Consider the following 15,011-nt stretch of genomic DNA (forward strand, 5'->3'; position numbering starts at 1 on the left):
CAGATGCACGGCAACCCTATCTAGAAAAGGATTGACTTCTCTTCCCAGATGGGCTGTCCTCCAGAGCAAAAGAACCTCTGCACTGTTTGTTAAGTTTAACAAAATTTCCAGATTTAGACCATCACCATTTCTTCTAGGCACTGCTATAGACCCTTACCAGGTGGGCTTTAAAGACACACATTAACATGCATGCACAGGGGAAAATTTCTTTGGTATCCTGGGATGTGGCGCAGTGGCCAGTAGCACAGTGGTTCAGAAGGAAATAGGAAGGGAGGGCAAGGTGATAAGATGTCATAGCTACAAAAGAAGACGAGGCATCCCAAAATGTAGGGCATCCAAGAAAAATGTAGGACATGACAAAATAAAAGATAAAAACACTTGTATATTGATTTTATGTGGTTGAACACTATATTACTTACTATTAAATTTAAAACTATAATTTAAATTTAAAACTATTACAAGAAGGCTATGTACTGCCTGCAGGGGCCTGCTCACAGTGAAAAGGAGATTTAAATTCTTTTCCAAGATACAAGGCTAAAAAAAAAAAAAAGAGGACATGTCCTGGAAAAAGAGGATGTCATTAACACATCAGTATCTGCCATTGTTGCTCTCTCCCCCTTTTCTGCCTCTCCTGCACAGACTGTTCTCCTCCTCTGCTCAGTCCTGGTCCCATCCAGCCTGTCTTTCCCCTGAGAGATCTCGTTAGAGGTTTCCAAGATGGACAAAGGGGGGAGGGGACTGGGAGCACATCTCCCTCCATCCCATATACTGACTGCTGGGAGAGCAGCAGCCATTGATTTTGCCTCCGCTTACCCCTTTGGGTGCCTGACTGGGCTTTCCTGCTGGGAGTGGATGTCTCAGCATGGCCCTGCTCCATTACAGCTGTCAACAAAGTCCTTCAGCTGTGACTTGCTGCCTGCTTGCCTGCTTCCTGGTGAAGAGCCCAGGAAGCACATGAAGGAGAAAAAAAACACCCCAAAGATGGTATTCGCCATTTTGATAGTGACCCCAGAGCAGGCTGCTTGCCTCCCACTTGTTGAAGTCTCTCCTTTGCACATCTCTCCAGGGCTCTTTCCCCCCAGGCTCCCTGACTGGGAATGGGGAAGTGTCAAGTGTGATGGCTGCACCTTCCCCACTTCCTCCAATGGCAAGAAATTCCAGGAATAGTACTAACCAGTGGCAGTGTTGAGACGATGAACACTGTGGGTGAGAGCAGTGGGAATCTTTGGCCACTGTGTGACAGTTGCTTTGCTTATGAATACAGTATGCAAGCAGAACCCAAAGGGAGGTAAAGAGCGCGCCCTCCAACAAGGGAGCGGATCACCTACCCCACATCAGACCTCCACAGGGAGAGACAGACCCATGTGACCCCATGGTGTCCTCAGGCAACTGACAGCTCTCTCCCTCCCTCCCTCTCTTTCTCTCTCTCTCAAAATTCCCAACAGTGTTTCCACTGTTTGGAGATAGATATTCCTGTTACATTGAGAGCAGTGTCTTAAAATCTCTTTTTTTACACTGGGTTTTTATTAATGTACTGTAGATAGTAATGCTTTGCTTCTCTCTCCTCCCCCCACCCCCCATACGCCAACCATCCTCACATTATCTGTTGTAAACATTTGCAGAGAAAATCATTTTCAAGGGTACAGTTAGCAGCAGAGTGCCGGGGATCCCAGGGCAGGTCTGACACTGCTCTTCCATGGCACTCCCCTTTGTCATGAACCAGCCTGCAAGTGGATCTCTACGTTCAACATCAAAAGTTCTGCATCCCACCACCAACTGAAGAACCACTAGTAGGGATAATGGACAGGGTCTTCTCGGTGGCAGTGCCCCCTCAGCATGAAAAGAGTTCCTGTTTCATTTGACCTGTTCCTGAGGTTTATATGGGGAGGGAGAGTATTGGGAGATAGAGAGGATAGATTTCTATTCTGTTTTACACACAGAGTCTGGAATGGAAGTCAATGGAGAGGCCCCATTGGCCCCTTTTCAGTTGCCAGACTGTCTGCTACAGAAACTACCTGTGTTTGCTTGTAAGGAGCTCTGCAATCTGATCCCGTCCCAATACTCAGCTTCTAAATTAGTCAATAAAGCAGGTATGACAAAGATACCATAAATCTCTAGTCCTGTCTCCTCCAGTAGAAGTTGGAACCTTGGTACCGCTGTACCACTTGGGAGAAGTGGGATCCAGACTATGCAACAGTAACCATTTCCTTGGGGCCAAGTGGATGGCAACTGGAGAGGGAGGACATTCTTGAGGAGTCTGCCTTGGTTTCTGAGCTCTGCAATAAAAGCAAAACGTTGCAATCCATCTTCTGGAAGGCAGGGAAGAGAATAAGCAACTCTCCTAGAAAACCGGAAGTAAATATGCCTGACTGCTGTTTGGCTATCCCAGCTGACTCCCAGAAATCAACTCCCCAACCTTTGTGACTATGAAGATGGGCAAGAAATGGCATGCAACGGTATGTCCACATAGAAGAACTAGGGGTCTGTGAAGCAGGATTGGCAGCAGATTGGGAGCCCCTGCATCCTGCATAGTGCTGTGCCTTCCTCTAGGCCAGGCCAACTTTCACCCTCCCCCTAGTTCAGTAATAATATCACATACCCTCACGACACTATTCCTGTGCTTAGTCTGAAAATGTCTGACATATAATCTAAAACAAAACATGTAATCTAAACTCCAAAACATGATAATTGTAGATAATTTTCTGGTTACTAAGTATGCCAATAAGGTAACTAATCTTTAAAATTTCTTGGGCGCAATCCAGACCTGAGATTGGGCTGGCACAAGTCCCTTGCATTGGCCCAGGAGGGTCACAAACATGCCATAAGACACACTTGCGCCTCCTTGAGAGGAAGCCTGACATAAGGCTCCATGCCAGCTTCCTCTCAGACGCTTGCATTGGCCCAGTTGGGCCGACGCAAGCAGAAAAGGAGGCGGAGGGAGGCGGGGGGAGGCGTTCCTGGGTGGAGGGAGGGTGGGCAGTGGGCAGCCCTGGGGGCAAGCGGGCAGGGAGCAGGAGGCAGGGCTGGGATCAGGCAGTTATGCCAGTCCCCATTCCCAGGGACAGCGGGGTGACTTCAAGCCGCTCTGCTCTTCTCGGACTTGCGCCACCTCTTGAGGTGGCGCAAGTCCTAGAAGACCCATGGGGCCAGCAGCCCTTAGCCAAAAGTAAGGAGAAGAGTTTCCCCTTATTTCTGGCTGAGCTGTTTATGGCCACTATCCTGTGCTGGAGACAGTGCAAGCCTCCTGGCTTGCCTGTTCCAGCGCAGGATAGAATTGCACCCTTAAATGTTAAATAAGCCAGGATGGTAATCCAGGTTCAAATCCCTGATCAACCACTAAGCTTCCTGGGTGACCTTGGACCTGTCACTGATCTCTCAGTCTAATCTACCTCACAGGGTTGTTGTCAGGATAAAAGATGGGGAGAAACTACAGTTGTTTCTCGTATCCACAGGGAATCAATACTGGCCCCTCACAAATACAGAGAACTGTGGACAATGAAATCTGTCAGTTGCTTCATGAAGGACCTCTGAACATGATCAGAATCTTGTTCCGGTCACATCTGGAGCCTTTCTGAGGCTTAAAGAGGCTGTGCATGGCAAAAAACCAATGCCCATTAAACACCTCTGGGAGAGTTTCTGAGGTCCGTTGAGGCCACGTGCAGTCTCTGAGGGCCTCAGAAAGGCTCTCGGATACCACCAGAGAGCATCTCTGGTGGCTTCTGGGAGCTCAGGTCTGGCCTCCCCACTGTGGGTTTGGAAAACTCCCCACTGTGGTTAGTTAAAACCGTGAGCCCAGATCTATGGATAAAGATGCCTGACCTTTATATACAGAACCCTGAGCAACTTGGACGAAGGGGACCATTAAAAAAAGTGAAAAATGAGTGAGTGTGGGTATGTGGTATGAGGACTGCATATTTTGGTCCCAACTCCAACCTTATTGTATGCAGGGGTCCTGTGGACATACACCCGAAAGTGTAGCACAGACTCCCTTGTGTGCAATCCATCCCCAGCATTTTTTCCAGAGTACACATTATACTTACACAAATTTCACTTGCACACTTTCAGATGAAGTGGCATGAGGCTTGGGGACAAGGAAATGTAGATCATCCCTGATTTCCCCTTTTGGGTGTTCATTTTCTGCCTTAGCAGAGCATTAAGTGCATGCTAATCCCTGTACATTAGGTTACTGTCCCCACCTGCCAATTTTCCACTGCACATAGAAGGCTAACAATCCTGTGCATTTTTTCTCAGAAGCAAGTCCCAGTGCGTTCAATGGGACCTCCTCCCAGGTAAGCACATAGGGGATTGCATTATCCCACATTCAGTTCAGTTCAGCAAAAGTACGGTGTTCCAAAAAAGCCACATATCTGAATCTTCTCCCAGCTGCTGAAGTGAATGGCTAAATCTTCATCCTCAGGAGTTCTGCATGAGCACCAGAGCTTCCATGCATGTGAGAAACTACAGGATTAGCAGAAGGGCCTGTGACTAGATGCTGCTTCGCACATGCATGTTCATCACTTGGTGACACATCTGGTGGAGACTTGCATGTGTGATAGACCATCATAGGTGCAGAAAACTCATCGTCAATGGTTTTCAAAGGAGTAGTCCATGCATTCACTTACCAAGGGTAAAGGCCCTTTTAAAATGAGTGGGAATGGGATTACAGATATCAAGCTCTAGTTTTTCTTTTTTCTTCACTATAATTTAAAAAAACAAAACAACTTTTTTTCATCTTCCAGATATTTTAGCGGATTAGATGGACTGAAAGTTTTAATCCAGCCTGACTTTAAACTATCCATCTGAGAAACATGGGACTATGTGGAATATTCAATCAGGAAACACACACAGAGAGAATGAGAGAGAGAGAGAGAGAGAGAGAGAGAGAGAGAGAGAGAGAGTTCTACATCAGTTTAGCTGACAGTTCACTGGCAGATAAACAAGAAATTTGGCTGCCAGGAATCTGTAGTCTTTCAGCCACCATTAATTGTCTTTGGCTGACAAGAAGGAATGCATTCATTAATACTCAATTCAGAGAAATAATAAAATGAAAACTAAAGCTGAAGCCCTGTCTATGAAGAGTGACGGTGAAAAATGACTGCTATTATATAAATATATCTTAATGGTTTCAACAGCCCACTGTCCTCCTTGTGCAAATTTTAAAGCCATTATTATCCTTTGCCCTAATCATGGAATCAAAATGTTCTCTCAGTAATTGATGATCCCAAATCAGTACTTATTCCTCTGAAATGAATTTATTCAGCATGATGTATTTCCATTGTCATGTGTTTATAATGTGCACCCATAATGTAAATGCCAGCTACCCCTTTCTGAGGGGCCTGTGTTGCAACCCCACAAAGAAACCATGGTGCAAGCTGGGTCTCAAAGAACTCTAGTGTAATTTTCCTTCCTTTGCTCTAAGACAGGGATGTCAAACTCATTTCATGTAGTCGGCCAAATTGCATTCATGGTGCTTCCTGAGGGCAGGAAGTGACATCATTAAGCAGGAAGTGATGTCATAAAGCAGAAAGAAGTACTTTGATTATACATAGGAACTCAAGAGCTGCATCGAGAAAAGATGCAAGCTTGATCATATTTTCAAGATATGGGAGAGCACAATTATCATGCAGGCCGCCCTTTCACTAGCACCACTTCTGCTGTGGTGTCACTTCACAGCTCAGCAGCTGAGAGGTGCTCTGCAAACTGACACCTTGGCAAAAGTGCTGCTGAAAGGGTGGCCTGCATAATAATTGGGCTCTCCCAGCACCTCAGCAGTGTCTCTCTCTCTCACCCCTCTTGGTCTGCCCCTTCTCCCACAGTGTTCTTTGCATTCTGAGGTTTCTTTCCATCTCAGAGCCTTGGCAGATGCAGTGCTGCTGAAAGAGCAGTACTGAGACCGCCCCATTATCATGGGGGAGGGGGAAGGTAAAGAGCTTCTGGGGGCTGCATTTGGCCCACGGGCCTTATGTTTGACACCCCAGCTCTAAGAAATAAGACACTATCTTATCCGACTGCTGGTTCATCTTACTCAGTATTGTCTATGGTGACTGACTGGCTGAGCCCTCTTTGTGTCTTGTACACTGCTTCTGTCCCAGGCATGTTGTGATTGGTAGGGTTGACAACACTTGGCTGAAGCTATCTCTGCTGTTTTTTCCCCAGTATTATGTAATGTAGTTACTGTTGAAACCTCCAGGATTCCTTTCAGTAGTCACCTGGAGATTGATGCTAGTTCCTGGAAGCTCTAAGCCAGTGTTTCTCAATCAGTGGTACAGGTTCCACCAGTGGTACTTGAGGTGGTATATGGTGGTACTCATGGGACCCCTGGACATCTGCCAGCTGGCAGTAAAACCAGGAACACAACACAACAAACACTGATAGGAGGCTTGGCTCAATGGGCAGAGCTCCAGAAAAGCCCTCCTGTCCACCCTGAGCCACTTATTGGTGTTTGTTGAGTCACATCTGGTGTCCCAACCCAGAAGGAATTGTCAATTATGTTGTTGCCAGTTATTTCTAGTGGTATTTTGAATAGTTGGACAATGTGATGCAGTATGGCAGGGGACAAACATTGAGAAACACTGCTCTAAGCCATTCCTGGAGGGTTGGCAATCCTAGAGATGAAACAGGTCTGCTTCTTCTTATAGGAGAAGAGTGAGCACTGGAGGATGAAGTGGCTGCTGGGAGGCTTGGTTCTGGAAGGCCTCAGGTCAGATGTGTCCAAAAAGCGGGGGTTTCTGAGGTAGGGCTTCGTGATATCAGAGGACTGTCAACTCTAGAAAAATGGGGTAGGGGAGAAATCTGATATCAAGTCTTTCTGCCTGAGAAAAAAGTAGGAGAAAAAGTCATTTGTTTCAGACTAGCAGACTAGCCACCCTTCCTTCAGATCACTGGCCTGCTGTGTGATGATGGCTCTGAAGCAGCAGCAGGGCACCAGGTACAGAATAGGTAGTGTCGACAGTTGAATGTTGACTGCTGATTCTGGCTACATACAGGTGTTCATTAAACCCCGGCATGGCGTTGAAAGCACAGGTATGTAGTAGGTTTGCAGATGTCATCCAGGCATCTGACTGGATGAGTGAGGACCATTCTGGCATCTCATCCCACCTCTCTACCTCACCCAGTGGTTTGGCTGCCCAATCGGTGGGCACAGCAGAAAGATAGACCAGAATCCTTTGAGGAAAATTCAGCCACATCTGATTCACATAGTGTCTGTCTAGGGTGGCATGTGCCCCTTCTGTTATGGCTCTGCATTCAGAAAAGATAAGAGCTACTGCAGGGAGATGGCTCCCCAGCTTTAAGGATGCTGAAACATCACAGAAGCCTCTGGGGGTTTACAAGTGTTCAAAAATAGGCAAACAATAAGGGGGAATCAAGGATTTAAACACGCATTTGTGTTCTGACCTTTCTCCTAGGTGCTCAGGATAGTATGCATAGGGTTAGCCCACACAACCTAGGTAAGTCTGAGAGCTGGGGCTATTTATCCATACAGCTTCATGGTGGTGCAGGGATTTGAAATAAAAACTCAAGTCCAACACTGTGTCTGCGACACCAAATTACAGTGGCCTGTTGTTGTGATTGAGAGACATGCCCCTTTCCCTGACATGGAGTTGGAATGAATGTTAATGCATTCTATACACACACACCTGAAGACCTATTTGCATATGAAGCTATACAGGAGTGCGAACAAAAGAAACAGAAGAATTATTGGACTTGTCCGTGGAAGAACTCAATTCAAATTCCTGCTCTGTCTTGGCATCCATTTTTAACCTCAATTGCTCATCTGTGAAAGGAGGAATAATTGCGACTTCTTGCAAAGAACATATTGGGGTGGGGGGGAAAAATGAAAACAATTACCATAAATCACATTGCCCAGTAAAAATGGTTATACACATGATAATACCTATATTACATGTGCAGCACAATCCTATGTGTGTTTACTTGGAAGTAAGTCCCTCTGAGTTTGATGGGGCTTGTATTGGCAACCTTCAGTCTCGAAAGACTATGGTATCGCGCTTTGAAAGGTAGTTCTGGCACAGCGTCTAGTGTGGCTGAAAAGGCCAATCCGGGAGTGACAATCCCTTCCACACCGGGAGCAAGTGCAGTCTGTCCCTGGTCTGTCTCCCTGGCTATGGGCCTTCCTTCTTTGCCTCTTAGCCTCAGACTGTTGGCAAAGTGTCTCTTCAAACTGGGAAAGGCCATGCTGCACAGCCTGCCTCCAAGCGGGCCGCTCAGAGGCCAGGGTTTCCCACTTGTTGAGGTCCATCCCTAAGGCCTTCAGATCCCTCTTGCAGATGTCCTTGTATCGCAGCTGTGGTCTACCTGTAGGGCGCTTTCCTTGCACGAGTTCTCCATACAGGAGATCCTTTGGGATCCGGCCATCATCCATTCTCACAACATGACCAAGCCAACGCAGGCGTCTCTGTTTCAGCAGTGAATACATGCTAGGGATTCCAGCTCGTTCCAGGACTGTAGATCCAGGTCTACAGAGCTTGCGTCCTGAGTACACTTCTGTACTGCAGCGAGTCATGGACTCTTCGCTCACAACAGGAGAGGAAATTGAGCGCTTTCCACATGCGCTGCCTCCGACGATGGGGCTTACTACCAAGTAAATGTAAGTATACAGAATATCATACCTTTACTTTGGCTGTAAAGCATTGGCATGGTTCAGATATAAGTTTAGACCATGTTTTACTGTCCAATCCTGTCCACCACCACACTGAAGCATGCAGCTGTAGCTTGAAGACATGTGCTGCACACTATGGTAGTCAGGGATCAGCAGGCCTGTGAGAGAGAAATATTTTTTCCCTTACCTCTGCATACACCCCCTAATGGCCTCTGGGTCTCCTCACACTGATACCACCTATATATCTGGCATACATCTGAGAACAGCTGAGGGAAGGAAAGGTCAAAAAATGGGGGATAAGATTGCATGTATGACTGCTGCCAGTTCCACCCCCTCCCTCCCCAATATGCCCCCAGTTTGTTTATTTATTGGATTTGTATTCCGCCTTTCTCCCCGAAGGGTGCCCAAGGCGGCAGTTCCTCCCCCAAAACAACCCAATAGTCCCCCTCTCTGCCTACTGACCACCCCCACTACCAACGTACCTCCTCCAGCAGTGCCTGGTGCTCCAGTGACACACCCATGTGATTGGCAGTCATTTGCACCACCCATTGCATGCATTGCTGCTGTGTCTTCGGTGCCAACAGAGAGGGCCTTCTGCTGACAGAATGCTGGTTCTATCAGGGGAAGGTACCCATGGGACTGTGTTCCTAGGAATGAGATGCAGCAATTCTTAGGCACGTGTGCACACAGACACACACAAAGAGTATCTTTTTTTTTCTCCTCTACAAATAGGGGAGGAGATTGAAATCTTCTATATTTTTGAACTAACCACTGTTTCCCATTCTATTTGAACCCAGGGGACAGTGTTTTGTTCTAATATTGTTAGTTGAAACAAACCAGGATCAAGCTGTAGTTTGAGAAATTTTGAGCTAAGCTAATCACCACGGCCCTTTGGACAAGGTCTTATTAAGTACTCCTCCAAATATGCAGTCAGGGATACTGAGAAGTATCTCTCCATGTGGCAAGCCAACAAGCTGGTAAGAAGGTTGTGCTAGAAACCTATAAGTCTAGGAACGCAATCTTAACTTGCGCTGGAACAGGAAGGCTGGCAAGCCTGCACTATATCCAGGGCAAATTTGGGGTTGTCTGAGGCTTGGCCTTCCAATGTTTCCCCTTACCCCAGGGAGAGCCGCAGCAGCCCCAATGGATCAACTTTGATCTGTGTCGCCTAAAGAGGTTGCGCAAACCTGAGCAGCCCAGGACTGCCCTGGGCTGACCAGGAATGGGGCTAGGATCCGGCATAACTACGGATCCTGGCCTCACGTCCCACTCCCTGCCCACCCACCCTAGGAACGCCTTCCATCTGCCCCTAAACCCACCCCTCCCTTGATCAAGAATCCTGAATAGCTTTAGGTCATTCCTTTTTTTTTTTTTTTTGTCAGATCCATTTAAAAAGATGAGGTGTTTTGCTTTGTTTTGTCGAAGAAAACAGTTTGCCATTATATCAGCAGGATTGAGTGTCAGCTTGTCCTTTAATGGCACTATTAGCTCACAACTGGTTTGATCAAAAAGCAACCAGACCTTGGAATACTACGACTGGCTGTGATTTGTTTATAGTACCTAGTTCCCTGCCTATGTTGTAGTACTCAGGATCCTATTAGGGAAGATGCTAACAGTGGTAAAAGAATTGCCTGCTGCCACATGGCACTTTCAAAAACCGTGACCCATGAAACCAGCACAGACCTTGATAGATAGATATATTAGAAAGACATTAGTATGAAAGTTTCTTTAACTTGCCTCTGTCTTGGCATGTGTGTGATGGAAAAAAGGAATTTTTTGCATGCATTTTCATTAAAATCAACTCTTCCATCCTGAACTAGGTGAAACTCCAAGGAAACAACCTTTCCCCACCCACAATTAATCCAAAGAGTGCACGGGAGTAGACAGATGGGATATAATTCGAGTATGGAGAGAAATTGTCATCGTCCCACTTTAATTAGCATTATAACGGGGCTCTCTCTTCAGATCTAAGCAGATATGACAAAGATGTGTTTCGCGTATTCAAGAGGGTAATTAAACTGCCACATGCTCAAACCAATATGCACACAGGCCTGATTAAAAAGTTGGAGTCAAAACAATGATGGATGAGCTTTTCATGTGCATGGTTGGGGGGGTGAGGAAGCGGGATGAATCACTGTTGGTTTTGCTGAAAAGAAGCAAAATGATTAACTTGAGCAACGAGAGAGCAGACGGGAATAAAGCTGACTAAGTGAAGTTTAATACAATTAAGTGTTAAATAAAAGAAAGGAGTGGAGATTGCCCTAATCCAAGGCAAAGAATATAAGAGACCTGCTGGATCTGATGAAGGGTCCCTCTGGTCTCACATCAATCTGCTTTCAACAGTGGTCAGCCGGATGTCTCTGGACTTTCACAAGGAGGGTACTCTCCAGGTGTGTGTCTCCAGTATCTCTGCTACCCCAAAACACAGCATTTCTGCTTAGGTGTCATTGCTAATGTCTGTTGGTAGATCTGTCCTCCATCAATGTGTTTAAACCTGAACAAGTGGACATCGAGACTCCCAGTAGCAATGGATTCCATAAGCTGCTTGTGCTTTTGGTGAAGAAGTACTTCCCTTAGTCCAGGAGTGCTCAATAGGTGGATCGCGATCTACCGGTAGATCGCGAGGCAAAATGAGTAGATCGCGGAGCCCTGTCTCTCCAAACTGTTAATATGTCAGTTTCGTCTAGTGACTAGACGAAACTGACATATTTAGCTGACGCTTTAGCTGCTCTTCAGGCATGCAGCAACAAAACTGACAAAACTGACTAGACTCCAGCAGGGGCTCCATACATTAAAGGGCGTGTCTGTCAGACGCTTCCTTCCCCCCGGTAGATCTCCGGGCCTTGCTGGGTTTCAAAGTAGCTCTCGAGCCAAAAAAGTGTGAGCACCCCTGCCTTAGTCCCTCCTGTGCTGCTTGCCAGTCCATCTCACTGGGAGGCCCCCCAAATTATAGGAGTGAGCAGGGGTGGCTGCCCAATGGAGTATGCCAGGGCATGGGGGGGCTTATGCCTATACAAGGGCCCATATCTTTGTCTGGTCAGTTCCTGAGGCCGTGAAGGTGCACCGGTCCAACTGCATTCCTCACCATCTGGCTAGCAAGGCCCATAGGGATGTTTACTGAGTGACTGTAAGGGGACAGTGACAGAAGAGGACTGCCTACCCCCCCTGCCAATTTACAATACCCAGGTGTCCTGTCCTCCGCCCACACTGTCAGGAGCTGAGACATCAGGGATTTGCTAGATAACACCAGGGGAAGAAAAAGGACAGCCTATTGCTGCCACCTGCTCCGCACTCCCAAGGAGCTTGAGCTTGGAATTACCCTGATTGGGCTCAGCAGGAGGCACTGGGGAACAGCAGCTCCCAGAACCACTTTACAAATCTGACTGCCACCAGGGGTAGCACAACCTGGTGCCCCATGAGGCTACTGTGGCTGCCACCTCTGCTGCAACATTCTAGAAAAGGAAAGAAAAGACCATTCTTATATGGTTTTGTCAAACTTGGAAGAGCGAGACTTCCAGCTTTATTTAAAGTGACAGCGTGAAGAAAAGAGCTCCTTCATCTGTGCTGTTCCTGTAGATAAAGAAGTCCTGCTATTCTGGCAATACAGAAACTGCATGAAGATCAAGGTAAAGAGGGGAACACTGAGAATTTTCCAGTGTTGCCGTATCCATTTTGAAACATGGTGACCAGAACTGTACACTGTTTTAACCCATTGCCCCATTGTACTCCCCATTGTACTTGGGGCAAAGACATCAGTTGGTCTTTGCCCCAAGAGAACATCTCTCATTGGTGCAATGGGAGCTTTTATATTGTGGAGGGGAAGGAGAAATCCAAAACATGTTGAGGACAGGGAGATAAAGCTTCCCTTTTCCATGGTTCCAATCAGATTGTTCCCCACTTGCACATGCAATTTCAGTTAGAAAAATCAAGCGTATGGACCCCAGTTACACAACATGCAAATGCTTTCATTTGGCTCTCAGGATAGTAAGTTGCATTGAAAGATGGGGACAGGGTCCTCTGAGGACTGATAATTTTTATTTAAAGTCCTAACAGTAAAGCTTTTCAGCTTTTAGAGTGAAATGCGTCTTCCATTTTAATGTGGAAAAAAAAGTTTGCCTCAGGTTTTAGAACTTTGGCAAGCGCTACGTTTGTAGTAAATATTTTGGCCTTTGAAAAGTGGGAGAACTACATAAAACAGTGGCCATTAAGCCTTGCTTGGTATCCTAAAAATGAAACGCAATTGGCTAAACTCTTTGCCATGTTCTTTGCATCCAAATGAGCTGCCAACTTCTCTGAGTTCCCACCGGAATAAAGTCAGCATTACGGGTCTAGTCACTGGTACTTTGATGGCAATTTACTCTTAAATAAATAATCTCCCTGCTAAACCCACTCGGATTGCTGCCTTCTGGGGACAGGATGGAAATTATTTCCTGCCAGTGGAAGCTCATGAAACAGTGTGGGAGCCTGGCAGCCAACTGAGGGGGGTGATTAAGAGATTATCAGTTGTGTGGAGGATGGAGCTGGAGGATTTTAGTGCTCTCGGCCACAGTAATCTACCTGGGGCATCTGGTATGGACAGGTAGGATTTGTGAGGGGGAAAAAATAAGAGAAAATCTTGGGCTTCAGTCAGGTTTTATAAGATTAAAAATGAAGAACTCTGTGAAATATCTACTATTTTCAGGTCCTACTTCTGCCCTTTAGAATGGCATGGCCTGGGTTTGAAGGGATACTCCTGATTTGAAATCATAGCTCCACAGAGCACAGTTTCAAGCATGTAGCTTCTCAGAGACTTGCAGCCCTAAGGGATTTTCCATACAGCTCATGAGCTGAGCTCCTTCACGAAGCCTGTGAATCCCAGATTTGGAGAGGGGAGGGGGGTTAAACTTTCCAGCTCTCATGTTGACAGAGTAGAATGGGTTTCTTGCCCTTTTGGCTACAGAGTTAAGCCTCAAAACCTGCTGATATTATGTGTCAAAAGCTGGAGAAGAAAATTGTAAGTAAAAAGAAGGGTTATTCATGGCACCCTTCAAATGTCACTATCTCCAAATGTATTCTTTTATAGCTCCCCCAAGCATCAGGAATTGTTGGCAGGAGGCAGCCTTTTACAGGATTTGTCTCCTTGGGAGGACAGAATATGAGACACTTATAGCATTTTGGCAATACCTGTTTGCTTCTCATTATTACGAACAAAGTTTTTCAGTAATGTTCTTTCATTCTTTGTGACAACACTGCGTTCTTTTTTATTATAGTGCATTCACTTTAAAACATTGCATGAATTTACTAATTTATTGTACTGTATTGTTGTATGTTCATTAAAAAAATATGTTTACAAATCTAGAAAGTGAGCAATGAGATAATGTCAGTCCTTATAGCAATAGCTATTCCCCCAAAGAAGGCAGCATAGAGGCCATTCAGTTCTCCCAGGGTGATTCTGCCAGGTGTCACATGCAGATCTCTCTGACAACTTTTCACCACAGTGGCCATTTCAACAGCCCTTTTACCTCTAGAAGCCTCAGTTAAAGTTTTCATGTGGTGGTAAGGTGGGCAGGTTGCAGACCCGCTTAGGCCTCCAGTAGATGTGGCAGGTGGATGTGTGGTATGCCCACACAGTGGCGTAGCTAAGGAGGTGCAGGGGGTAGCGGCCGCACTGGGCAACAAGCTTTGGGGGAGCAACAAGCTGAGCTTGACCCTAGTGGCCAAAATTGTGAAAATCTCTGTATGTATGAATAATACCATCATGTTATATATCATTGGAAAGGTAATTTAATGCAGAATGCAATGAAATAAACCACATTAGAATATCTGTACCCTATCAAAAATTATGGCAAATTAACCAGAAAATAAAAACACAACTCCTTTAAGGAACAAAAAGTGGATTTCTTGACCTATGAGATTGATTGTTCTGAGAGCCAATGAGATGTTATTATGACACAGCATGGAACCAATATGGTGTTAATATGTGTCAGCTCTCATTTCCATGTATCATAATACAGTTACCCCTGCTAACTTGGTAAAGAGGTGCTTTCAAGTGGTTCTCCTCTTACATTTAACAGTGGGAGAATAACTGTCCCTCTTCACCCCAACACAGTGTCTCTAACCAATAAGGGGCAAACCTTTTATTTATATACTTAATTAAATTTGATTTTGTTGTGGGTGGGGCTACAAAATCTTGGACCCCAGATAGCAAATAGATGCCTTAGCTATGCCACTGGCTGGGGGGAAGCGGCAGAGCAAGTGGGTGGTGAACTTCTGGGGGAACGAGGCAGGTTTTCCCCCAATTTGCAGTTTTTAAATAGCCCAGGCGTGATGTCACTTCCGGTTGTGACCACTTCCGGGGCATCATTTTGAGCTCCGCAACAGGCTACACATTCATTAGCTATGCCACTGCACCCTC

The 15,011-nt window shown here is 46.1% G+C and overlaps 1 pseudogene; it reads right to left on the minus strand.

Annotated features, from left to right (window-relative positions):
• LOC136638566 (zinc finger protein 721-like) overlaps nt 1-187 on the minus strand; it is a 1,054,179-nt pseudogene extending 1,053,992 nt beyond the window's left edge.
• Nucleotides 188-15,011: the final 14,824 nt, after the last annotated feature.

The sequence above is a fragment of the Tiliqua scincoides genome, chromosome 2 (genome assembly GCF_035046505.1).
Source record: "Tiliqua scincoides isolate rTilSci1 chromosome 2, rTilSci1.hap2, whole genome shotgun sequence".
Classification (NCBI taxonomy): domain Eukaryota; kingdom Metazoa; phylum Chordata; class Lepidosauria; order Squamata; family Scincidae; genus Tiliqua; species Tiliqua scincoides.